This window comes from Adiantum capillus-veneris, chromosome 1 (genome assembly GCF_014529385.1).
Source record: "Adiantum capillus-veneris isolate H3 chromosome 1, ASM1452938v2, whole genome shotgun sequence".
NCBI classification, from domain to species: Eukaryota; Viridiplantae; Streptophyta; class Polypodiopsida; order Polypodiales; family Pteridaceae; genus Adiantum; species Adiantum capillus-veneris.
This window is the reverse complement of record NC_140931.1, coordinates 124,213,008-124,239,491: the sequence shown is the minus strand read 5'-3', so window position 1 is coordinate 124,239,491 and position 26,484 is coordinate 124,213,008. Positions and strand designations below refer to the sequence as shown.

General features: G+C 43.4%; 1 pseudogene across 1 annotated transcript; it reads right to left on the bottom strand.

Annotated features, from left to right (window-relative positions):
• Positions 1-683: 683 nt before the first annotated feature.
• LOC147465494 (cadmium/zinc-transporting ATPase HMA3-like) lies at positions 684-21,651 on the bottom strand (annotated as a pseudogene). Its single transcript, XR_015185505.1, has 12 exons — positions 21,549-21,651; positions 21,010-21,237; positions 20,195-20,876; positions 19,812-20,069; positions 19,622-19,719; positions 19,255-19,510; positions 18,612-18,749; positions 3,340-3,685; positions 2,883-3,091; positions 2,658-2,799; positions 2,498-2,566; positions 684-2,359 (listed from the first exon to the last, which is right to left on the bottom strand). The product of XR_015185505.1 is annotated as a cadmium/zinc-transporting ATPase HMA3-like (transcript).
• Positions 21,652-26,484: the final 4,833 nt, after the last annotated feature.

Here is a 26,484-nt window from a genome sequence, read left to right as displayed (position 1 = left end):
TTCACAGCATCGACAAAGCCTACAACAAAGGATTTGAGTCATACTATCTCGACATCCAAAGTACATATGAGAATGGATTCATCACCCATTATATCACCATCTATTGGGCACCCATTATACCCCACATAGTTCTACTAGTAGCACTTCTAGATTCATCTTAGTCTCTCTTTTTTGTATCCAAACATGGTATCAGATTCACCAATTTTGGCCTTTTGAAGACGTTAATATATTATTTCATTTCTTTTCATTTCTCTTTGTGTAGTAGATTCCAAGGAGTATCAAGCCATGGCCTTGTGTCAACCATGTCAACTCAAACTTGCACTCTTAGTTAGTAATAGTTAATCTAATGTCGGTGTCAATTGAAAATTGACTCCACCATTAAATATAACCAAATGACATGCAAAACATAGTATATATGTATTCAAGTGACAATTGAGTATCGCTATGGCTATTGTATTCGTTTACATAAGATTAGTGGGTTAGTTTTCCCTAATCATTTACCAACCAAGCAACAAAGCAAGCCTCGTGATTCTATCACTTGTTATGTTTCAAATTGGATTTTCTGGTTTGCCAAAATATAGACCTACTTTTACAAATATTTTTTCAAAATTTAAGAGTAGTCTTAGTTTCATTTGGCCTCTCCAATAGTCTTAAATGAGGATACTGGACTACTATTTACTTACTTAGGTTGCTACATACTTAAGAAACGATGCCTTTCGGATCTCCCCTTCACAACATCCCCTTTCACAGTCGTCTATTAGATTTGAGCTGTAAGCTTGGAGCTAGGGCTTTGCCTTCAGAAAGACAACAAGCCGGGGAATACCAACGAAATATCATTTGTGCAGCATTGCATTGCTGTGGCAGCCACCTTCGTTATTGCTTTGCGATGGCTTCCCTGCTGTGAACTCACATACCTTTTGGCTTCCTCCTTGGCAATTCCCCATTCACAACCATCAATAGATTTGAGCCGTAAACTTGAAGCTGGAACTTTGCTTCCAGGCATACTACATGCAACAGTAGCAACCAAAGGCTTAGTGGTTCCGCAGCAATGGCCAATCCTTGCAGTACTTTCAGACTTCTTCTGCATTGGCACTCCTATTTCTGATCATCTGCCTTTCGGGTTGGCCCTTTACAGCATCCCTTCTCACAACCATCAAGGGATTTAAGCTGTATGCTTGGAGCTGGGGCTTGGCTTTTCAGGCACAACAGGCAGGGGTAGCACCGAGTGAAGCATCAGGTGTCCAGCTCTGTCTTGTCATGGCAGCACCTTCACAACATCCTTTCTCACAACAATTGATGGGTGAAAGTAGTAATTTTGGAGGACTTTGGCTTTTAGCAGCACAGCACGCCGGGGTAGCACCCAATGAACTATTGGTAGTGAAGCACTGACCAGCTGTGCCCTTGAGGTACACAAGTTCACGGCTTGCCTAGAGCTGTATGGAGTCTCTAGGACATTGGGTTTTATGGTGATGCCACAAGAGGCATCACTTTCTGCTTGCATCATACTGGTAGTGGTGTTCCTGCTACTACAGCCAGTACAACATTTACTAGAGCAACAAGAGCACTCGCTCAAGTTTCTTCTACTGTCTGATTGCTTCAAGAGTAAGCCTTCAAGCTCTGGAATGTTAATTGATGAGCAGATTCCTTCATCTATGCCTAGGCAATCTTTATCATAGGTGTCTCTATTGCTCACTCTTCGTCTCATTCCATTGTTTGCACCCCTCATATCACAACAAGACTTCGCTGAACAACAGGACTGACTCGACTGATTTTCCTGCTTGGTACTTTGGGGCAGATTCTCCGTTATTTTCCATTTTCTTTGGGCAGCAGGGTTCAGCTTCCGTGTCCATGTACTCCTCACTGCTCAGCAGGACACCTTTCTGGCAAACTTTGCTTTTGGGTTTCCGCCAAAATGTAAATAATCCTAGACGTCTGCTTCATCCTTCTTCCTTTCTAGCAACAGCATGCTGTTAAATATAACAAGTAGGCAAGTGCCAACATCTGCAAGGACAGCACCCCAAAGAGATGCATATCCGACTGCTGCAAGCACAATCACCAGCACTTTGGTTGTAATTGATAAAAAAATATTTTGCAGGATCTTCCTGCGAGCTTTTTGGCCAAGTCTCACAGCAACTGGTAGCTTTCGGAGATCGTTAGTCATGAGGGCTATGTCAGCTGTCTCCATAGCAATGGCAGTACCAGCAACGCCCATAGCAATGCCAACATCAGCAGCCGCTAATGCCGGGGCGTCATTAATTCCATCACCAACCATACCAGTAAGGCCGGCTGCTTTTAATTGCTGAAGCACCTCCACCTTGCCTTCAGGAAGCAATTGAGCATGCACATCAATTTGTCCAAGCTGCAAGCAAGACTAGGAAATCAGATTTGTTCATCTATACTGGTGTGAAGTGTAGCAAACCATGATATATACAGCGGCATTGTCATGATGTATGCAGAGTGCCTTTGTCTTTAGACCCGAAAAGGAAGAAGTCAATACCTTTCTCTGTACATTATTGGCCACTTCCAAACTATCTCCAGTTAGCATAGCTAGTCGGAGACCCAATCTCTGAAACAATGCGGTCTCAAGCGAGACCGTAAAATTCTCATTACTCTGCTACTTAATTATAACCAAGAACAACTTCGATGACAAGGCTTACCCTCATGTCTCTCACAGCCTCCCTGGCTTCTGGTCGAAGCTGGTCACCAGCACTCATAATCAATATTGGCTTTTCATCCACACCAATCCAGCAGATTGTTAAACCTGGCTTTTCCAACTCTCCAGAAGAGCAGAATCGGCACCTGAAGCTACGTAAGGCATGTTAAGTATTACTCTGCAGAGAGCCATATTTGACAAACATGATGCCTGATATAGAAACAGTTACCTTCCAACCAAAGGAGCCGACTGGCTAAGCGTTCATTCCCAACAGCAATTTTATGACCATTGACGATTCCGCTCACACCTTCTCCAGGAAGTACTCTAAATTCATCCACAACGACCTCAGCATTTCCTGATTGTGCCCCATGCAGCCTAGCATAGTCCACTATAGCTGATGCAATGGGATGGCTTGCTTTGCTCTCAATGCATGATAGCCTGAAGCAATGATTCAACATAGAAAATTCTTCATTTTTCAGGTTCATAAGTGTCTGTTGATTTTGTGTAGTCAATTTCTTGGTCAATACACAAATTGTTTTGTACTCCGTACTCCATTAACATGACTAGATTGTGTGCAATAGTTGTGTTTAAGCCTTTTTTCTGACCCTTCTCCCACATTCTCAAGTTGAAGACTTTGTGTCCTTGTAAAGGTATAATAGACTAATTTGCACAATTAAAAAGTCGACCATATAGAGAGTAGTTTACCAAATAGGACATCTTGTAGATCGGCTTCCTTGTTAAAGGCATGCACTTCTATTATTTGAAAGCAACCCTCAGTAAGCGTGCCAGTCTTATCCATAGCAACAACTTTCAGCTTTCCAAGAGCTTCCAAGTGTTTTCCACCCTTCACAAGGAGACCCAATCGAGCAGCTTGTGCTATTGCACAGGTTGTTGTAACAGGAGTGGAGATCACAAGAGCGCAAGGGCAAGCCACAACAAGTAGAACTAATGCCAAGTACATCCAGTGCCGAATGTTGTGCGCATGTACACTTACTGGAATTATTGTGAAAGCCAAAGCACCAGCTATCACAACTGCACATCATGAAAAAAATTAATCTGCATTAGATGATGTTAAAAAAAGCATTGGACAATCTCATTAGTCTATCCTCGAATCATGTCATTACTTTAAATCCGCGTCACTGCGCTATGTTTCAGCTCTAGACCTCGAATCATGTCATTACTTTAAATCAGCATCACTGCACTATGTTTCAGCTTAGACTTCATAGCCGAAATGCAATGTTTCACCCCGAATGTTCAAGCCCCATAAAGACCTTGGAAAACGTCTAACTGAAATGCCTACATACCACATATATGTATGTGCATGTAAGGTTTAGCGGAATGAATGTTGTATTTTCTCAAGATTAGTGATCTTTATTGCTCAAGGTTCCTTTTAGTTCTTTAAGGAAAGAGAGAGCTTTCCGTCTTGTAGAGTGCTGTGGTCACGAACAGAGTGAGTGATTGTGCGTGCAAACTGAATGAGACTGAGAGAAGGAGAGAGAAGAGATACGACACGAGAGGTTGTAAAACCCTCCTCCAAAGGCCCCACTCTCGTCGGGAGAGTGGTCTACTTGATTGCACAAAGGGTGTACAATGCGATGCAATGGACTGATGCAATGGGACTATGCCCGATGACGACGACCGGTGATGACGACGGCGACTTAGGCTGAAATTTGTTATCTTCTTGTGGCTGAAAAATGACTGTTTTTGTCGGGCTAACATAATGGATGAAAAACGCTAAAGAGATCTAGGATTTAGCTGCGTTTTTGAAGGTACTACTGCCGGCTGAAACACTAAGTATCTGCTGCGGTTCAAGGGCTGAATTGCTGAGAGCAAAAGCTGCTTTTTCCTGATTAGGCTGCGTTTTTGGAGAAGTTTCTTGGCTGAACAAAACGATTTGTGGCAGCAGAGGGACTTTCTTGCTGAAATGGCAGTTTTCCAAGTGCTTAATAAATCCTTACCCGGCCTCGGTAGTCTGCTGAATTTGTTGATGAAATCGCTGAATTGCTGAGTTTTGCCTGGCGTTTAATAGTGCCAAAAACGCTGAAGTGACCGTGGAAAAACGCTAACTTTTCAATTCTTGCTGGCATATCTGATAGGAGGAAAGTGAGGGCAGCCAGAAGAGTGGGCGATCAAGATGAGGCTGATGCGGGGGAAAGGGCCTCACAAGTTGCTTGGAGGTCTTGCTGAGAGAGGGAGGGAAACACCTGTTGCTTGGTAGCCTGCTGTGCTCCTTGGTCATCTGCCAATTTGTGCTAACTTGGGGTTTGCTTATGGATTAACTTACCCAATTTGCCTACTGAGTACCCAACCAAATGTCACAAATACATAAGTGAAAAATGTTAACAATAGGAAAAATGGGATAAAGTCATTTGAAAAATCCTCAAACTGACTCTGATGGATTTGATGGAAATGCTTATGCTTATGCAGTGTGCAACCAGAGGATATGCATCTAACTGAGTGATTGGCATTGCACGTTTACGAATAGACTCACAAAAGTGTCAGATCCACTTCTAATCTAACTTGACTGGACTTGACGGAAACCCTGCTATGATGTAGCTTGTCCACGGACACATAGGGTGGGATGTGCATGACACCCCCTCTTTTTTAAAGTGAGGTAATGGTTACCGACTGCCTGGCTTCCTTGTAGTCTGCCAACAACTCTGGATAATCCTTGAAGAACTTCGTCTACCACACGCTTCATGGGTTCCTCGATCTTGAACTTCAAAAATACGTCGTATTGTTCTTCGAACCATGGCGCAAACCGATGCAACAAGACTTGCTCCGGCTCCATAACTTTGCTTCATCGATGATCTCGGTTCTTCTTCTTTCGAAAACGTCCTTTGGAGGTGTTCCCTGACACACTTTCAACCAAGCAAACTATGGAAAACGTTGTGCATTACTGAGTTTAAGCAACTTCAATTCATTGAAACCTCATTAATCTTTTTGATGACTGGAAATGGACCATACATACGAAAAGATAATTTAGGACATTTCTTTCCAACTTGTTAAGACGCTGTTTCATATTCGAAGATACAACCCCAATCTCCATCCTTGATCGAGACCTCTGAGATGCTTGTTAGTCTGTCGAGAATAAGATTCATGAGCCTTGCTTAGCCGAAGCTTCACACTCTCAGAAATCTATCAATGACTGACTTCAGCATTGGCATCAGGCATTTGACTGACCCGATCGAGTCAACAATGATGGAATCGGCGGCCAAAAAGCTACCTCATACGGAGTTCGACCAATAGCAGAGAAAAGAAGAATCATTGAGAATAGCCTGTACCAATGGGATATAGCTCCATTGGACTGCTGATCATGAACATAAGACTTCACCCATCAAAAAGCACTCATTATAAAATTTTTTGACCATTGATTGTGATGAAAGGGGCTGAAAAATTTAACTTTGTACCAAAATTTTCAAAGAGTGCACCAAATGGACGTACTTAGTCCCTATCTGAAACAATGGACTTTGGCAAACCACAGAGGGGGTACCAATGCTTTATGAACAATCGTGCACACATTCTTGTGCAGTATTGTGGCTTACAAGGAATCAACATGCAAAATTTGTAAACGATCAACAATAGTTAAACATTGAGTGTCCTTGAATGCTGTTGGTGGTAAGTTAGTCACAAAATCCATAGAGATTCTGAAAGGTCCCGGGAATAGGCAGCGGAAGCAAAAGCCTTGCTGCTAACCGAGGAGCTTTCACATTTGACATAATAGTGCAATGTGTGACATACTAAAACACTCTTTTTCGCATTTTAGGCCAATAGAAAAATCGTTCAATCCATTTTTTCCAATGTGGTGTTCTACCCAATGTGCCACCCGTGATGAGTCATGTGCATCATGCAATATGGCTGGCTGAGAGAGGGCAAACACACATAGACGCAACGAAAAAATAACAATCCATCACAAATGAGATAGTTGTTGGGCCCTTGGGGAAGCATGTCACGATTGTGACTATGTTAACACAATACATCTACTCTAGTGCAGAAAACGCGAAGTGCCATGCCATGGAGGACCCCTGCGCTTGGATAGTCACACCCCTTCGCCAAAGGACGGTCTCTTCGCCAAAAGCCACACTCCTTCGACTGTTGGTCACACCTTTTGCTCTACGAAATGCGACTCTTCGCCCAATGTTGCAGCTCTTCGCCGAAAGGATGTGTCTTTTCGCCTAAAAGTCATGTTCTTCACAAAGAGGGACATGCCTCTTCACTGATGACTATTCAATTCCTATAAAGGAACCCTTGTATCAACATTTCAATCAATCAAACAAAGAGTCTTCTAGTCTTGTTCTAGTTCAGTTTCAGATTCTTAAGTCTTAATCATGAGTTTAAGTACTTAATAAGGATTAGCACCTAGAATCCTCACAGTGGTATCAGAGCAAATTTTTTCCGGGACCAAGATTTGTGAGCTCTCACCCTCGCCCCTAGACTCTACCCTTCCCGGAGTTGCATGGAAGCAGAAGAAAGATGGTACGGCATGTGATACAAGCGAGGTAATTAAATCTATTATGTTGAAATTTACATACATTATAGAAAAATGGAACAAAGGACAGGGATGCAAATGTGGGTGTGCGGGAGTGCCACGTACCTGGCCTCTCATCGGTGGTGTCCTTCGAGATTGTGCGCGCACCTCTTCATGTGAAAGGCAGTACCTCTTCACCTTGCTCGCACCCTTTCGATAAGGGTGTGTCGTTCGCCTGTGTGCAGCATTCACTCGGCAAATGGCAGTTTTCCCTTTGTTGGCTGCTGCATATCCAAAGGGCACTCTTCGCAAGAGGGCACAGAAAGCCACCCCTTAATATGGCAACGCTGCAGGCTGAGAGTCACGTACACTGCAGGCTGAATTTCTGAAAACGTTGGGCTGAGTTTCTTGCAAACGCTGGGCTGCCCATGTTGAAACGCTGGCTGATTTGCACGTGCTGTCTGGCTGAATTTTATGCGCTGGCTGAATTAGTCGCTGGCTGAGATTGGCTACGCTGGCTAGTTTATTACGCTAGCTGCACCTTATGATTACCCCTTCAAATATATTAAGTCCTAAGTGACCTGCCCGCCCGCCCCAAACTTGGGTGACCGGCCAAAAAAAAAACCAAATTTTTTAAAACCCCATGTGAAAACACCCATATTTAAAAAAAACTCCCATGTGAAAGCCTCTTCACGTAAACTTACCTTTATAAAAATAAACAAAAAAAATTTACGCTGCCTCTCCCTTGCTCTGCTCTGTGTGCACCTACTGCGCAAGATATTTCGCACACATGGCCGACGCGAACCACTACGCAGATTTTTCCCGATGAAATTTTGCGGGTGAATTTCCCTGCTTAGAACCGGCAGTGATAATTATTCCCGATTCCCCGACTCCCGAGCACGAACTTATTTCATAGAGATTTTCCGCTCACGGAGAACTCGTTCCAGAACCTATTCCCGACCCAGAACTTACACCTGTTCGAGAATTCCCATTGAGGCGTAACCATGCCGAATTCTTAGGACGGAGGTGGTCAATCTGACGATGCTCTTACTCTCATCAAGGAGCAGATGGCCACACTTTCCATAAGCCTCGCATCACTTCACACTCGCTTGGATGAGATGCACAAGGAAAACACTTCTCGAAGTCGACCTGCTGTTTCTCGAACTACTAATGCAACATCTTCAACACTTCTTCCGAAGCTTCAGTGGATGAACCGAACGAACCAGATCCAGCTGAAGAGGTAGACAATCGCGAACTTCAATTACTTTATAAAATTTTTAATGCTGCACAGAAGAAGAAACTTGATGTTAAATTGCCAGAACCATACACTGGTCGCCGCGACAAGCGCGTGCTGGACCAATGGCTGTTCAAAATGGAGATTTACTTATCGAACACAGACTTGGTCGAGAGTAAAAAAGTTGCACTTGCTAGTTCTCTGCTCAAGGACACAGCATTTCTTTGGTGGCAACAACGGGTTGCTGATGGTAAAAACACACCTTCTTGGGATAAATTCCGGCGTGCTATTCGCAAGGCGTTCGAACCTGCCAATGCGGATTTTCATGCCCGGTCCTCTCTTCGCCGCCTGAGCCAGACAGGTTCCTTGGCCGCGTACATCACAGAGTTCCAAAGGCTAACTCTGGAGATAGAGACCCTTAGTCCCTCTGATAAACTTCACAGCTTTATCGACGGACTTGAACCCAACCTGAAGGATGATGTGCACAAATACAACCCTACCACCTTGGATGCTGCAATTGCCTATGTGGAGCGTCTTGGCGATAATCGACGCCCTACACGGAATTTTCTCCCTGGTAACAGATCTTCAAACAGCGCTCGCTTTTCACAGCGCGATCGCAGAGACAACTATAGCCAAAGTCAGCAACATCAGTCTCAGTTTAGACAGCAAGCAACACAACCTTATTCAACTTCAAGGTTCTATTCTCAAGATCGACAATCTGAAAGCAGATCTTCTTCACATGTTCCTCCACTTGATCGTGGTAATGGACGTGATTTTTCTCAAGATCAGCATTCCAATACTCAGCAAGGCTCTTCGTCAAATTCATCTTCGACTTCAAAGAAGGAAGGATTATGTACAATTTGCAGTGGTGACCATAGATGGTATCAATGTCCAAAGAGACCAAATCCGTCTAATTTGAAAAGAAATTCAAAAGCGGAAACATCATCGAATTCTGAACAACTAGATTCTGCTAAGGATAAAGGAAAATCTGTGGTCAATACGATTCGTGTCTCTGAGGATACGAGTATTCTTATGAAGCATGCTCAGTGCAATTCTTCAGTTTTGGAGCCTCTCAAAGCAAGTTTTGAGCCTTCTTGGACTACTGAATGGTCGCTCCATCAATATTTTAGTGGACAGCGGATGCTCGAATAATTTCGTCAGCACTCAGATAGTTCAACAACTTGGCTTACCAACTCAAAAGACATCTCACTTATATGATGTGGAATTAGCAGATGGATCAATTTTGACTTGTGATCAGACAATTCGACAGTTGCAGTTCGAGATTCAAACTTATGCAGATCAACTGGATTTTGAAGTCATGCCTTTATCTTATTACGACATGATTCTTGGTCAGCATTGTTTATTCCAATATGATCCAACAATTAGCTTTCGAGGACATACTATCAATTTGTTCAAAGATGGACGTGAATTGACTTTACACGGGCTTTCTCATGCGGAAAGAGTGATTCAAGCCTCACGTGTACTAGTCAATTGCAAATAGCATGATACAGTGGATTATGAAGAGAATATGATTTCCGATGCAGATGCAGATATTATTATTGATGAATTTTTTAATTCATTAACTTATCATGAATCAATTGATGAAGACAAAGATAAAGATATAGTTGCAGATTCCGAGTCTGAAGACGACTATGCTTTCTTTGATTCTTTACTGGATGATGATATGCCAATTACAAGTCATGAAGTTACAGTTCCTGAAGATGATTCTAAAGAATTTTGGGATTCATTTTTGGAAGATGATTACAGTCTCAAGACAAAATCCTCTCCAGAGATTACTAAAGTTGATTTCCTCTTCCCCAAATATTTCGCAGTTACTGGAAAATTTTGAACCAGAAATCTTACATCACACGAAGGATTTTGAAGATAAACCTCTTGTTGCAGTCAACCTGATTATGCCAGATGCCTCTAAAAAGTCTTTGAATAATGCAATGACATGGGATTTAGCAGTCAAAGCAAAAAGGTTTCGCAAGAAACAAAGGTTCAAGACAAAGGTTTCTGATAACTCAAAGACTGAAGATTTTCGAAGATTCAATGCTTTTCCAGAGTTCTATCAACATCAAAAGTCATTTCTTTGACACGGGCTCTCATTTTAAATGGGAGCAATGTCACGATTGTGACTATGTTAACAGCAATACATCTACTCCTAGTTGCAGATACGCGAAGTGCCATGCCAAGGAGGACCCCTGCGCTTGGATGGTCACACCCCTTCGCCCAAAGGACGTGTCTCTTCGCCAAAAGCCACACTCCTTCGACGACTAGTCACACCCCTTTGCTCTACGGGTGCGACTCTTCGCCCAATGGTTGCAGCTCTTAGCCGAAAGGATGTGTCTTTTCGCCTAAAGTCATGTCTCTTCACAAAGAGACATGCCTCTTCACTGATGACTATTCAATTCCTATAAAAGGAACCCTTGTATCACACATTTCAATCAATCAAACACAGAGTCTTCTAAGTCTTGTTCTAAGTTCAGTTTCAGTTTCTTAAGTCTTAATCATGAGTTTAAGTACTTAATTAAGGATTAGCACCTAGAATCCTCACAAAGCAAGCACCTGCAATTACTTACCAAACTCCGAATCTGCATATTGATTCTTCATGCTGTCAAAAGACTCACCATGTATAGAAAATGTGGTTTTTGACTCAAGAGCCAAAATTTGTCCTTTGCGACTCAATGCATCTGCAACAGGGTTAGCTTTTCCAGGCACATACTCAATCAAACCTCCAAATTGCTCAAAAAATTATGACCACCGCGCTTGGCGATCACTCCAATGTGCACTAGGCATAGACTGGAGCCACTTGAGGGCTTGATGATCTGTGCGTACTGTAAACTCTCTACCATACAAGAAATGCTTCCAATGCTTAAGAGAGTGAATGACAGACAAAAGTTCTTTATCATAAACTGAATAATTCTTTTCCGCACTATTGAGCTTCCGGCTAAGGAAAGCTACAAGACGACCATGCTGCTGGAGCACAGCACCTATGGCGACATTGCTCGCATCCGTCCATACCTCAAAGGGATCATCCCAAAAAGCAAGGATAAGACACGGAGCTTCCATCACCGCAACCTTGAGAGCTGTGAAAGCCTCAATGGCTGCCCCGGGCAAGTCTACGCGCTGACGGCGAGTCTTTACCCCTTTCAAAACATCAATCATAGGTGCAGCAATGCGTGCAAAATTCTCTATGTGCAAACTATATGCTTCACATAAACCAAGAAAAGAACGCACATCATATGCAGTTTTGGGCAAATCCTAATTACAAACCTGTTCCACCTTCGCGGGGTCTAGCTTGACGCCTTCTGCAGAAATGATATAACCCAGATAAGTGACTTCAGTAAGAAAAAATTCAGACTTCTTAGCTGCAATGTACAACTGACACTCATCCAAACGAGTTAATACCCTTTCAACATCCCTTTCATGTTGTTCCCACGATGCAGAAAAAATGAATATCATCTAAAAAGATGAACACACATACACCTACCATGTCGCCGAAACGACCTACCATGAGACGATTGAACGTACCCACGGCTCCTGTCAATCCAAAAGGCATAACAATATACTCCCATTGCCCTCGCTCGGTGCGAAAGGTAGTCTTGAAAATGTCGCCTTTGAATACCCGTACCCGATGGTATCCACTTTTGAGATCGACCTTGCTGAAAACCTTTGCCCCATTGAGCCTATCCAAGATATACTCAATGTGAGGCATCGGAAACTTGTTCTTGACGGTCATCTTGTTTAATGCCCTGTAATCAACACACAAACGAGACGAACCATCCTTCTTGCGAACGAACAAAATAGGGGCAGCAAAAGGGCTTACACTAGGACGTATGAATCCTCTAGCCACCAACTCCGTGAGTTGTTGCTCTAACTCTTCCTCCTGTGACTTGTTCAAACGGTAGGGAGCCTTACTGACCGGCTGCGCTCTCTCCATAAGCTCGATGCAGTGGTTCTCCGCTGAACGATAAACATCACATCAAGGCACTCCTTCGTGATAAGAGAGTCCATACCAGGAGCGAAGCCAGAAACCTCAAGAGGAGATTTCTGACTAACCTCTAGGCGGGCTCTCTCAACAAGAGAGTGACTAATCACATCATGCATACTGCCTGGATCAAACAATACAACAAAACGCTGTCCTTTTACATGACCATAACACTTCATGAGAGATTCATCAATGTGTGTGTCGGAATCATGAGAAGATGCAGGTTGTGTTGTGACAGAGTTTGTGGTAGTTGCGGGTGCCTTTAATTCTTTAGGTGGGACTGTCTTAGGACAGTTTTTCTTAATGTGACCCTTAATGTGACATTGAAAACATCTACCTTCTTTAGCATAAATCACTTGTTCTTCCGACGTGATGTATCCTCCTTTAATTCCTTGAGAAGCTTTTTCATCAAGGGTTAGCTTAGGTTTTGCAGTTGCTTTAGATTTACCCTTAGATTCATTGTTAGAGTTCTTTTCCGAGGAATTAGAGGAAGAAGGGCTAGAAGAATTACCATTTTTACCATTTTGTGTGTTCTGAGAATTCTGAGATGTCCCTTGAGAAGACTTGTTCTCCTTAGGCTTTCCCTTGTTGTGCTTCATCTCTTGGACGAGAGCGATTGCTACCGCCTTGTTGAGATCCGCGGGGTCAAAGACTTCAACATCAAACTTGATGTATTCGTCTAACCCAAAGAGAAAAGTCTCTTTGCGCTCATCATCCGACTTGCGTTGTTGAGTGCCTAGCTGCAAAACACGGTTAGAAAAAGACATGACTGGCATACCATGTTGCTTGAGATTACGCCAATCCTCTTTCAAGCGTGCAAGGTACTGAGGTGGCATAAACTGCGCCTTGAGCTTGTCTTGGAAATCAGCCAAACTAAAAGAGAGGAGAGTGAAATCGTCGGCTGCCTCTAGGTGCGCGGCTAGCTGTGCCTCTTGCCATGCATGGTACCAATTTATGGCATCACCGGCAAGGTACATAGCTGCCGTCAAAACTTTGCTATTTTCTGTTTTCTTAGTTGTCGCAAAATAAGCATTAAATTGATGCAACCAAGAATGAATCACCGTAGCATCCATCTTACCATCATACTTACTGAAAGTCACTTTTTCGGTGACTGGGTTGTTGGAATCCGCATCGTGGCTTGCACCACGAGAGGAACTCCCATGATCTTTGGGTGGTTCAGTCTTCGAGGCGAGAACTTGGGCAAGCAATTCCTGAGTGCGTAGCTCTCGTCGAGCTTCACACTCGGCCTCCAATGCTACATTTCTTGCTGCGCTTCTTCCTTCCTTTCAGTTCTTTTCTTGCGTCGCGCTCGCGTTCTAAAGCAAGGCGCTTGTCTTCCTGTCTATCCATCATGGCCATCATTTGCTTCATCATTGCCTCCATAGGGTCTGGCGTAGATGGCGATGAGGGAGGGTTGGAAAAATCTCCTAGTGGGGAAAATCCTTCGTCGCCTCTCTCATGCTCATCACCTGAATGCGAAGTATCCATGCCGCTTCGGGTGACGACCATGCACTATGATCTTGGGGTCTTAAGCTCGCGAGGAACTTGGTTCTTGAGGGTCTTGAGGTTCTTGAGGGGTTCTTTCGCTTGCAAATCGCGTTGGAGAAGGATCTTCTCTTCACCCGAGTTCTACTCCTTTCTATGGGCGTACCCCTTGGCGGCCTTGCACTCACACCAAGGTTGCTTTTTTCCACCTCACGTCGATTGGCCGGCCGCTAAGTGCACGGTCCGCTCTCAATGAGTGAAAAGAGACACAAGCGGAGGCTGGACAAGCCCTTCTTTCTTGGGATTCCTGTCACTCTTCAACAAAACACGATTAGGAATCTCCACGCCCAAGTAAACTTGGATTCGTGCAATCACAACAAGCAAAAAAATTATTGTGGTTCTTCCCTTGAGTAATGCAGAACACTTCCAAAGCTCTGATACCAATGTAAGGTTTAGCGAAATGAATGTTGTATTTTCTCAAGATTAGTGATCTTTATTGCTCAAGGTTCCTTTTAGTTCTTTAAGGAAAGAGAGAGCTTTCCGTCTTGTAGAGTGCTGTGCTCACGAACAGAGTGAGTGGATTGTGCGTGCAACTGAATGAGACTGAGAGAAGGAGAGAGAAGAGATACGACACCGAGAGGTTGTAAAACCCTCCTCCGAAGGCCCCACTCTCGTCGGCGAGAGTGGTCTACTTGATTGCACAAAGGTGTACAATGCGTATGCAATGGACTGATGCAATGGGACTATGCCGATGATGACGACGGCGACTTAAGCTGAAATTTGTTACCTTCTTCGTGGCTAAAAAATGACTGTTTTTGTCGGGCTGAATAATGGATGAAAAACGCTGAAGAGATCTAGGATTCTGCTGCGTTTTTTAAGGTACTACTGCCGGCTGAAACACTGAGTATTTGCTGCGGTTCAAGGGCTGAATTGCTGAGAGCAAAACGCTGCTTTTTCCTACACTTAGGCTGCGTTTTTGGAGAAGTTTCTTGGCTGAAAAAAACGTTGTGGCAGCAGAGGACTTGTTGCTGAAAATGGCAGTTTTCCAAGTGCTTAATAACTCCTTACCCGGCCTCGGTAGTCTGCTGCAATTTGCTTGATGAAATCACTGAATTGCTGAGTTTTGCCTGGCGTTAGTAGTGGCCAAAAATGCTGAAGTGACCAGTGGGAAAAACGCTAGCTTTCAATGCTTGCTGGCGATATCTGCATGGGAGGAAAGCGCTAGGGCAGCCAGAAGAGTGGGCGATCCCAAGATGAGGATGATGCGGGGGAATGGGCTTCACCAAGCAACTTGGAGAGGGTCTTGCTGAGAGAGGGAGGGAAACACCTGTTGCTTGGTAGCCTACTGTGCTCCTTGGCTCATCTACCAATTTGTGCTAACTTGGTTTGCTTATATATTAACTTACCCAATTTGCCCTCCTGAGTACCCAACAAAAGTCACTTAATAAATAAGTGAAAAATGTTAAAAATAGGGAAAAATGGGATAAAGTCATATGAAAAATCCCCAAACTGACTCTTATGGAATCTAATGGAAATGCTTATGCTTATGCAGTGTGCAACCAGAGGATATGCATCTCTGAGTGACTGGGCATGCACGGTCTACGAATAGACTCACAAAAGTGCCAGATCACTTCTAATCTAACTTGACTGGACTTTATGGAAACCCTGCTATGGTGTAGCTTGTCTACGGACACATAGGGTTGGGATGTGTCACGCGACAGTACATGTATTGAACGAGAGTCATATTATATGCTGAACAAAACCATACAAGTTACGTAACTGTTTTTGCATCCATTAGAGTTGAAATCTGCTCTGAGTGAAGTGCCCACGTGACAATTTATGCAAGAGGGTTCCAAAAGTGGAAAACCTAATCTAATGGACTTGTCCGGACATGCAGACCCTGCAAACACGCTCGTAAAATTGCCGATACTAATCCTAGACATCCCTATCTAGGAAAAAAAGGAAAATTGCTCTCGAAGTTGATGAAGCATGTCCACGTGGCACACAGCCATGTACACGTGACAAGTATGCTGCTCCTTTTATATTGACTGTTGAGGTGCCGCGTCCGGAGTGCCGAAGTCGGGAAAATGTGCGCACATGGGAGTTCTCTGACGATAACTCACAATTTTGTGACCCATTTGACGAACAGACTGGACCGATGCATTCCTCTAACCTAGACCTACATGCACGTCATTTCAGATGCCCACCAAAGTGTAATAACATCTATCAAAACGCTTGTACAAACCATTTATCCAAGAGGGTTTAAAACTGAAAAACCTAATCTAATGAACTCGTCCAAGTCTTGCAAACACACTCACAAAATTGTTGGTACTAATCCTCCTAGGATTCTAGACGCTCCTATCTAGGGATAAGAACAAAATTGGCTCTGGAAGTCGAGATGAAGCATGTCCACGTGGCGCACAGAGCCATGTACACGTGACATCCCCTCCTACTTAAGGTGAAGTATTGGTACCAAACTCCATGCATGCCATAAGATGGTCTTGAACGAATGGCCTTCTAGATGATGTCTTCCAAGGCTACTTTTGAGAGAGAGGGTCCCGCAGGTGATGTAGAAATGTCCAAAAGACATGGATGGTGATGATACATCTACTCACAACCACTAGATTGCCTCCTAAATGATAAATAAATGATTCCCTTGTTGGTTACCGGCTAGCCTTTGCTGCCCCAACTCGAATGGTGTGAGCCAAACTGCAAACCGGATGGATGTGCGTAGACCAAGTGGCTGGATATGCAAACGTTGATGCCTACGAAGGTTACCACCCAACCTATGCTGCCCCTATACGAGAAGATTGGCGAGAGAAACGCCGAATGGGAAATGAAGCAAGATATATCCTTTGAAATGCCCACAAACCTTGGCAAGTCCTCTATATGATGTCTCATGAAATCACCAAATAACTCCTCAAAGATAGAGGCTCGTCTTGGGGCTTCAACTAGATTGTCGTACGATGGAAGCTCTAGATGAATCCTCATCTCTGCAATGAATGTGGCTGCAAATGTAGGCTCGCGATGCCAATGAACTCCCACGGTGGTTGCCTTGGATTGGAACCCTTAGGCTTCGGATTGATGGCTTTCGATTGCTAAGAAGATGTAGTGTGGACCCGAAGTGCTGCCAAAGATTTGTACAAATCAATGACGATGCAATGCCTCTTCTAAAATGTTGGAATTCTAATAGGCTGATATGGATGGCGCCTTCCTTTGTCGACACAGGCCGCTAACAAATCCTAATTCTCGCAATCAGCATCTTTATGTTTCCAATGCATGTCTTAAATGATGCGATCTATCATGTCGAAGAATTTGACTGCAAATATCCACGCTCAAATTTCTTTATGTCGAGGTGGTTGAGCGCGCACACCAAGTCAACTACCCTCTTGCAAGTGCACCACAACTATAACCCCCAGTATACAATGTTTGCATTTCCTATGCTCAAGGCGCACGGTCCTACAACACATACTCAAGCACCAAAGAGGAAAAAAAACTCAAAGATTAGCGCATTAGTGCAAAAGCTACAAAGCTCTGATACCAATGTCAGATGCAGCGGAATTAAAATGATGAAGATCTAGACTTTACACTTCCACACATCGTTACTTCTTCTCTTGCTCGATTGATGATTCTTTTTAGAGAGAGAGATGTGTAGAGGGACAATTCCTCCTCAACGAACTCATGAGGCCTGAACCTTACAAGTTACAACGGATCATCATAGAGATCATAGTGATTAGTGATCTCTCCACCCATCAAATATCTAACGAGACCAACTATGATGGTCTAGACTAGGTTGTGAGACAGAGAGGGGGCCAACAAGGCCATGTAGAAATAGTGGTTTAGTAAACTCAACAAAGAGTTTCTTGTAGCATACACAAAAGATACATAAATTGCTCGCTTTTACAGCATTAGAATTATATGACAAAAACTTTGGGAGGCTAGGTTTCCATACAGATAAACTTTGTCACAGACGTTTCATTGCAAGGCATTTCACCAGCAGAATTAGACATTTCAGCCGTTTTGGCCCTTTCACGCTTCAGACCTATTGAAATGCATTTTGAGGTGATGCTGCTTTAAATACAACTCGTCTGTTCTCCTAGCTATTTAATATATGTCCATAACACCCACCTTAAAATTTCTGTAGACCCATCTAGCAGCCATAAAAGGTGTTACATTTGAATGATCAACAAAGCATAAATAATTGCATGTCTCGACGAACATTATGAATGACAGATCAGATCATCCATACATTATGCATGTATGCACAACGGAGGTCCTAATGTAATGTATGCATGACATTTAGTACATTAACCTAGTTCGCATGTTTCCCGGAGGCAAGAGGATAAGTAGGTTAAGAGTATGTTATCATAATAAATGTCTAACATGAATTGATTATGACATTCCATACATGAAAAAATATAGCTCAGTACATAAAACTCAAACAGATATCTTCATGCTTTGAAAGGAGCTGAAATCTTGAAATATCCTTCAAACATTAGAAAATCTCCACTCCAAGGTTGCTAAGGGCAGAATTTGAACCAGACTTTACAGACTATGACAAATGATGGATAGAGTAACAACAGGTGTGCAAAGTAACAATGATGGAAAACCAGCTTCAATCAAAAAAAATAGGTTGTATGCCATTACGATGAACACAGAATTGTTGTAAACTCAACAGAAGATGACATACAGGGCCACCGGAACAATACCTAGTTTTTAACCTCGCATTTGAGAAAACATTAAAAAACTGACACGTTGAAGAAAGACTAGAAGAACTTACGTGGAGTGTAGTATTTAGCAAATGACTCCATTAACTGCTCCACATGAGAGCGTTGAGTTTGAGCCTCCTCCACTAATCTTATCATCCTTGCTACAGCGGAATCTTCAGCCAAGGCCGAAGTTTCAACACAGATATATCCTAACAAAATCCCCAGGAAATTCAGTGGGAAGAAATAGCAGGAACGTTTGAAACTCCTACAGAAACCAGTTTTCTAGCTAAAATTGATTGTTACATACCATCACGAAGTCATTATGCATGCATCCATCCATACATATAATGCATGATGCAGGTAGGCACGCACGTATCTGTATGTATGTACTTCATATGTGACATATGTGTTTACATACATTAATATATAGAAATGTACACACACCCTAGCATGCCTACATACACATATATGTATATCTGTATATGTGTAAACACATACATACACAAATGCATGTGTACACTACACACGTGTGTGCATGTGCACGTGCGTACGTGTACATATGTTGAGGAGCACAAACGTTTGAACTTGAAATTTCTGAATTAATAGCATCACAGCTTAATCATCATCGACTTCAACCTCCATAAAAAGTGATACTAAATTCATAGAGACAAAAAAATGCAATCTCCTTTTACACTCCTTCCACAGAAGCAGCACCTGTCATATTGATGGTACCAGCCCAAACACGAGTACCAGCCTCCTTCTCTACAGGCAGTGACTCTCCAGTTAAGCTGCTTTCATCTACAGCACTCCTCCCAGATACTACAGTGCCATCAATAGGTATTGACTCTCCAGCTTTCACAGCAAGCCTTGTCCCAACTTTGACCTCCGAGACGTTTACCCTTGCACCAGTTTCTGCAAGGATTGCACTCTGGGGGGCTAAACTTGCCACAGAAGATATCGCTAATCGTGCCTGAACATTGACTTTAAAGTCATGATAAGCGAAGAAAGATTTTTCACTAATTTTGATCAATGCACCACAGGCATGCACTAAAAAACAACACTTGAAAGAATAGAGAAATACCCTGTCCGATGACCTTGACTCAAGCCATTCCGCAAGAGCGAAGAGAAACACGATCAGACCAGCTTCTAGGTAGTCACCAAGGGCAATAGAACCAGCAACTACAAAATTCGAGCAGAACAGTGATTTGATATTCAGCTTGTAAAAAGCTTGAATGCATCGGTGTTCCTCTGGAGCCAATAAAATCACTTGCCTGCAATTATCATCAATATATTGATGTCCAGAATACAACGCCGCAGGGCTCTGAAACTTTTCAAAATGATTGGTGGGGCACCCACTGCCACAGCCCCAAGAGCAACCCATTTCAACGGGTAAAATGCATACTGAAACAATGCAATAAGGACAAAAAACCCAGAGGCAAACGTGTAAGGAGAAGGCCATTTGCGTGCAGCCTTCCACTCCCCTGTAACATGGATGCTGGCTTCCAGGTGTGCATTATTCAGCAATTTGACTGGCAATTCAGCAGCAAGCAAACACTTGTATTTTTAATGATGGTAGAATAAAATTGAATATTGTTAGATTCCAACATAAGAGGTCAGGTAGCAAGTATGAAAGAATACATGGGATAAACTGTACCTAGTCTGGCCGGGGGAGTGGCAAAAGCATCGTGTTGCACCGTTACTAATCTAGCCGCAACATTCACATAGACTTCTTGCACTCCTGGGGCAGGCTCCAAAATCTTCTTGACCAAAGGGACTTCAGCAGGACAGCAAATTCCAAAAACATCAATTGCAGTCTTTTGCAGTTTAATTGGTTCAGCATCATTTTCTATATTTATGCTGACATCTGGTTCTTTCAACAAAGGTTGCATTGCATCAAAGACATGCCCTGAAGAATTCTCAGCTGACACAAGTTCGTCAGCTGCATTGGAAGGAAGTGATCTTGTTCTACTATCTGAGGCACCCATTTGCGGAGCCTCGAATTTGAATAAGGCAAAAGAACTAGTCTCCCGGTTCTTAGCTGTTTGATGATGTGGTTCTCCAATCTTTATGAGCCGCCCATGCTCCAACATTTCGCTATCATTTCCAAGAGCATGGCTGACAGCAAATGAACCATCGCTTAACGGAACTAGCCAGTCCAAGTGATCGCCATGTCTGATCTGCTCATGACCACAACCCTCCTTGTGCACGTGCAGCTCTCCTTTTACCTCATTGCGATGCAAGAAGTCTTGACTGTAGCTTTCATCAAGAACCTTAAAACATGAATCTGGAAATTCCCATGGAAATGGACCAAGACCACAACCTGCTGCTTCCATGCACTGAATTACAACAACAAATGTAACGTTAGAGACATAGTTAATATGCATGTCAGAAGAAAGTTGAATAGCATGTCAGAAGAAAGTTGGGCTAAAATCAGCAGAACTTTCGCATGAATGGACATAAGAGCAATACTGCTTCCAAGAAAATGTCTTCAACGAGTTCGCCATGGTGAAGATGAGCATGAAAGCGACCATTGTTTGGCTTGCAAAATTGCTTGAATTTTTGGTCCTGTATACTCTGACCATGATCGATAAAGCATAATTCAGAGACGTCCACCTCTTGCTGAGGAGGCACAAGGAAACATGACATCTGGTTGCCATGGCGCAACAGAAAATGGCTTGCTTTATTGTGTTGATAAGGCTGCAGGAAGACGAAATGGGCACAAGTTAGACTTGATATATTTGCTCGATAAAGTTGTATGAAACTCATGATTTTGTTGGGTACTGACTAGCTATGATATTTGCCACGGCCACAAGAGGATATTACAAATTGCAATGCCTGTTGCAACAAGTTAAGAAGGAAAGGAGAGAAGCGCCTTTTCTCTATTCGACAGCGTCTAGCTCGTAAACAGGTTTGTGTGAGTGCGCACGCAAGTGTATGTGCGTGCGTGTGTGTGTGTGTGGGGGGGGGGGGGGGGGGGGGGGGCGGGGGGGGGAGACGGAGGCGCTTACCATTGGCGATGGTGAGCCGTCCTCCATTGGCGAACTGATCAGAAGGGGCTCTGCGCAAGCGGAGGGAGACTCTTCCATGAAATTTAAATTGAAAATAGGTCCATGTCTTAAACTAAAGAGATTAGTAAGTTGACCCGCATTAAACGGGCATCATAATCTATTTGGCAATTTGGAATATACCATTTCCTAAGAGCCGAGTCCCGCTGCAGATCAGCAATATTTGTAGTATCAACTAGATTTCGTTGTTCAGCTGTCCCGCTCGAAGTACAGGTTTCAGTGGGATAAAGGAAATACAATAGCATGACTATGTATTGAAATAAGGGGCATGGCCCATGGGTGCTCTCTTTGTGAAAGGGAGTGATTAGAAGATGAGAACACAAGGCAAAGAGCTTACATATGCGTATTTGGGTGAGGATCTCGAACATATCTATAAAGAGCATCATTTATAATAAAGAAAAAGATTATTTATTAATGACATAGAGAACAACGCCAAGAAAAATTCAAGATCTAGCATCATATGGAATAGTACCGAGAGTCCACTCTAAACTGTGAGATATAACGTCATAGGAAACTACCCCAAGAGTCCTCTTTGTTGCATTTCAAAGCAATGGTCACACTTTTAAAAGCCAATGTCTCAAACGCAAATATTTTGTTTTGTTTCGATGATACATCCTCTATATTAAAAGAAATCCCATTACTCAATGGGATTCCAGCAGATATTCCTCCCTCCCCCCCCCCCCATTTCCACGCCAGCATCCAGTCGTAGAGAGAGAGAGAGAGAGAGAGAGAGAGAGAGCTGTGTGCCCCCTCTCGATGCACCTTTGTCGCCCTCCCTTGTCCTGCTCCTCTTCTCTCCGCCAACAAACTGGCATGTGCACAACATACTGACACACATGTTCTTTCTTACCTGGCAGCTTCTAAAAGGAAGTAAGGACCTGGAATCTTTTTGGATTCCCTTGCCAATTGCCCCTCCCCCCCCCAAACCGCCTCTCCTCCAATGTCCCCCTCCAGCCCCATCCTTGCTTGCACCTAGCTCTAACCCCTTTTTCCTCGAGTGCTAACACCATAGGATATGGAGCAAGTTTTTAGTTGAGAGAGAGAGTTTATGGTCTGGCTACAACAACACCAAGAGCAGCTGAATAGAGCAGTGCCACACTCCAGTGTCACACAACAGCGACGTCAGTGAGAGATACAGAGAGCTCAGCGCCACAATCGTACCAAGCCTCAACGAGCCATGGAGTGTCTCGACTCACACAATTGCAATAACCCATGCGCACAGAGAAAGGGCCTCTCTGCTTAGAATACTCTAGACACCGCTACCATGCCATGCGTTGATGGAGCTGCCAATGTGTGTGTATGTTAGAGAGAGAAAGAGAGAGACAGACAGATGGGAGACATATAGTCAGCTACATGGAGAGCATGTGTACAGACACTTGTGTGAGAGAGAGAGAAAGAGGTAGAGAGCGACACCTAGAGAGATGTAAACTGAGAGAGAGAATTAAAAGATAGATTTGTGCTTGGTTGAAGTGAATGTGGAGAGCACTTAAACCTTGTGAACTTTTAGTAATGCTACTAATCACCCAGACTTGTTAATTGAGGAATGCAAGGTGTGGCTAATAATTTCTTTTTTCAACAAACCACTTTGAAGTTAAGCATAGTAGGTTTCTACGATCCAAGTTCTAGGGTTGCAAGGGAGCTTCCCTACTGCTCCTCTGGAGCCTCAAAGAATCAATGGGCAGGGAGGACTCGGTCATCCTATGTGGCAGGTTGGAGTTTTCGGCATGGGATGATGGTGCGGTCGCGGTGCTTGGTGGGCTAACTCTCACAGTGAAGCTGGGTTCCCCTTGGGGCAAGGACCCGATAGCTTTAGCCGATACTCTGGGCTTCACCCGATGCCCTCCCCCTCTCTTTTTGGTTGTAGTGGAGGCCACCCCTCCATGGCCCTATGGGCTGAAAATGCAGCGTGGTTGTTCTCATGTTGTTCCCCCTCGGAGCACTGGCAGGGTGTCTCTTCCTGGTGGCATGCCAAGCCAATTTTGCTTTGTTGGCTGAGGGTGCATGACTCACCCACAATAGCTTGGTGGTTTTTGTTTTGGTGTTTTCTCATAGGCAATTCGGGGTCGTTTGTTGTGGTCCTTTTTTGGCTCGTGGTGTTAGCGGGTCGTTGCGAGACGGACGACTATAGCATAGCTACCTGGCACTAACATAATGTCAATACTCATGGAAGCAACTTGGATGGGGCACACTGACTCTTTGAGGGTGTCAACCTCAATAAGTGAACTTGCAAAACGACATCATCTAATGCACTAGCAAACCTATCACTCTCAAACTTGCCAATTGTCTATGTCCTATATCACCGCACTAAGTTTCATGCCATTTTGGCACTCAAACGAAGTCCAAATGCTGCAAAACTTTAGGAGGAGTTCTAAGACACCTAAGGGCACAATCCTACCAAGTTTGGTCGCATTCCGATGAGGTAATAGAATCACAATTTATCATGATCAAGGTCATGAAACCTCCAACAGAACATACGAAAAGGATTGCCCTATGGCCTAGGAACACTCTCCTATTGTCGAAACGTCAAAAAACAACTATTAATGCACTCAAAACAGTCGATTTAGCTCGGTAACACATTGTCGCAAACAACAACAGAATTGACACTGATTACACTTGAATGAGAGAGCAATAGCCAAGGAAATCAAAATGTGATTAACAGAGCTCAAGATATGATGATTACAAGGTGCGTGAGAGTAGTCGTTCTCAGTCGTACACTCAAACTCAAAAATCTTCAAAGATGATAATGTCCCTTTCCCACTTACAAAAATAAACTTTATACCAAGGGCTTCTTCGCCAATGGCCGGCTTTACAAGGCTTTAACCAAATGATAGACTTTACAACTCAGATTTGCATAGACAGACTCATCAAATATATGATTAAAATCAGAGGGCTTTCTCATAATTAGAAGGCTTCTTTGAAAAATAATGATGGATATTCAAAATTTTAGAGCTCATGAAGAAGGGGTCGATTAGGAGGGCACCCATCTGGTTCGACTTCCAAAATTCCCCCCTTCCTAGTCTTTGCATACCCTTGTGCAAACTCTGTCCTGGTCTGCATCTTTGTCGTCAATTGTCATGTTGTCCTTGTTCCTAGCTTTGGTAGCTGCTTTTTTTCATTGTGATTGTAGGAATTGATAGTAATGCAGTGTGCGCTCTCTAATGTTTGGGTGAGGAGCCTGAACTTTTTAGCCCTTGCTTCAATTTCCACTTTTGATGCTAAATCCTTAAAGGGATTATTCAATAGTGTGCTTTGATAGGCTACATGGCGGGCAGACAAATTTTTGGTCATGGGTTGAAAATTGTATAGTCAATCTCAAAGAACCCCGTCATGAACGCCTTCTCAAATGTCTACATGTATTGAGAGGGTAGGAACATGACCCAAGTGTACATCCCCTTGATCACATCATGGCTTGGAATTTATGTTTTCTAGGTTCTAGCACAAGCCTCTAGTTCCTTCCAGGAACACTTGCCACGGGTGTTCCGTCGATTCAATGTCTTCAAACGTTGTGATGCAGGTTATGAGAATTCTTGAAATCTTCACCAGCATTTGATATAAAAAATTTGGGACATCTCTCATCTGAGTGATGATCCCTTGTAAGGTGTTCACCATGTACTTTTCTAAGGTAGCGAAGTTGTTTGCCGGCTTGGTGGGGACATGATAATTCAACACTACAGGCTGTTTGCTTCGCCATGTATGGAAGCTATCCCAGGATTTCATCCTACACCTTTGCAATCCATTACTTTATCTCATCCCAAGCATCTCTTGTCGTGTCTTAAGGGGCTTCAAAATTGTGTAAACTGCCTGAGTAGAAGTGCTTGGCAGTTCTACTGGAGGTGGGTCTACCCATGTGTGCTCTATTTTTTATGTGATTGGTGTAATAGTAGGCACTACTGTTTGAGCTTGAATGGCACTCATTGCCATGTCTTTCTTTTGTAGCTCTAAGGCATGTGCTACTCTCTGGGCATCTAATTATTCCTGTGGTGCGGCCAGTTGCTCCTGAAGCTGCTTGATTTCTTCATCCTTTTGGGATTGGATAGATCTATGTCCTGCAGTCAGGGCCTCTCGATCATATTTTTCTTTTGAAGTAGTTGCTGGAGTCGATGAAGTTGAATATGGGGTTGGTGTGTCTTGCATTGCTAGAAGCCGTGTGAGTTCTTCACTACACCATAAGATTCTCCAAGCTCATATCCTTTTGCCGTTCTCTTTCAAGCGCCTCTTCCAACCGTTGTTGATTCTCTTGTAGTTGGTTGTTTACTTCATTGTAATTCTGAGCTTCTTGATAATAGTAAGCGAAATCTTTCCTTTCTTTTTCTAGCTCAGCCTGTGAATGTGCTTGTCTGCTTAGGAGCTCCTGAATCTCCATTTATAGTAGCTTGATCATTTATTCCTCTCACTTTCAATACTTCCTCTTTTGCATCTGCTAGGTCCATCTCTCGCAGGCTACTAATAGCCTTTTGACATTGGAATTGTAGCTTTATACGCTCTAGATATACTTCAATGTCAAACGACTAGATGAGTTTACCTCCGGAGACCTTTGATAATTTCTCTTGTACGTGGAGACACCGGTTTCGGTTCTCTTTCTGAAGTGTTTGGTTTGCGCAAGGTGTCAGCTTCTAGATCTTTGACTTTTGGCACTTCATTAGGCTTCTCTTGCTCTTGTTTTTTATCAGTTCGGGGAGCCTGCTCCGTCCTTCCAGAATCTTTCACTTGGCTGTGTTCTTGTATCTCTATAGGAATTTGTTGTTGAGAGGTTGCGGTTTCCTTACTTGCCTTATCTCTTTGTCCTCATTGACTTGCTACTCCGAAGGTGGCGGTTTTTGACCATTGTTTTGCATCTCAATTGCACCTTGTGACTCTTTAAAAGGAGGAGTGTGGTTGG